Source organism: Engraulis encrasicolus, chromosome 14 (genome assembly GCF_034702125.1).
Source record: "Engraulis encrasicolus isolate BLACKSEA-1 chromosome 14, IST_EnEncr_1.0, whole genome shotgun sequence".
Lineage (NCBI taxonomy): Eukaryota > Metazoa > Chordata > Actinopteri > Clupeiformes > Engraulidae > Engraulis > Engraulis encrasicolus.
Window position 1 is genome coordinate 47,750,079 of NC_085870.1, and position 1,149 is coordinate 47,751,227.

Here is a 1,149-nt window from a genome sequence, read left to right on the forward strand (position 1 = left end):
AGTGGAGATGGTATGTTTGCTGTTATAGCCATTAATACAATCATACAGTAGGCCTACACATGCATGCACACTCTAAACAAATATAGGAAATCATTTCCACCCAACATACAAAAACAAATTTGGACAGATATAAATGGCTGTTGTAACTGCCTGTAGCTGTTTATATGCAGTATGGGCATAAATAACTAAACACAGGGTCGGATTAACACACAGGCTACAAATGGCTGCAGCCTCAGAGGTCCCCTGATTGGTAAAAGTGGGGGAAACAATTTTGCTTAATTGCAGATGCAGTATTGAAAAATCCTTAACAGCAACAACAACAACAATAATAATCCTTGTCTCTTGTTAATAATCCTCTCTTCAGTTGGCAGCCTTAACATTTTATTGCTCAGTAGGCTATTATGACACTGTTTATGTAATTTTGTCATGAGTTTTTTTCCCTGTGTGGGGCTCAACTCAACCTGTAGCCTAGAGGCCCTGAGCCATCTTAATCTGGCCCTGACCGCGCACTCCTGCACTGGCTATCTTCATGCCCTCCTCCATCCCTGGACTCCTTTGTCGTCTCCATGGCAACACAGGTGATTGACAGCCTGTCATCTCATTGTGATAATGAGGCAATGTGGAGGCAGCAGAATACCAGCTGGCGAGAGTCAGGCAAGATGCCAGGGTCGGATCCCACCCAGTCAGGCAAGCTGCCAGGGCCGGATTAAGATGGCTTGGAGCCCCTAGGCTACAGGTTGCTGTGGGCAGTGCCCCCTCCCCACGGAGGGCAAATTTCGTGACAAATTTACATAGTGTCATAATTATGAGCAAGAAATGAAGGATAACATGTCTACCAACTGTACCCAACTCAACAGATGTTTTTTTCAATATTGCATTATGTCACAATCCTGCAATTTTTCACTTTTGTCCATTCAGGGGGCCCCTGGCAAGTAGCTGCTCCTAGACTGGAGCCATATCTAGCCTGTGGGGGGCCCTAGGCTGCAGCCATAACTAGCCTGTGTGCTAATCCGGCCATGGCAACTCCCCCATGCACACTGCAGAGTTTAGCTGGTCGCTTATGTACAATCAAGGGCTTGACATTCAATGCCAACTGACAACCAGGCAAAATATTTTTGGGCAGTCATGGGTAAGCAGTTGGAGCGTCAG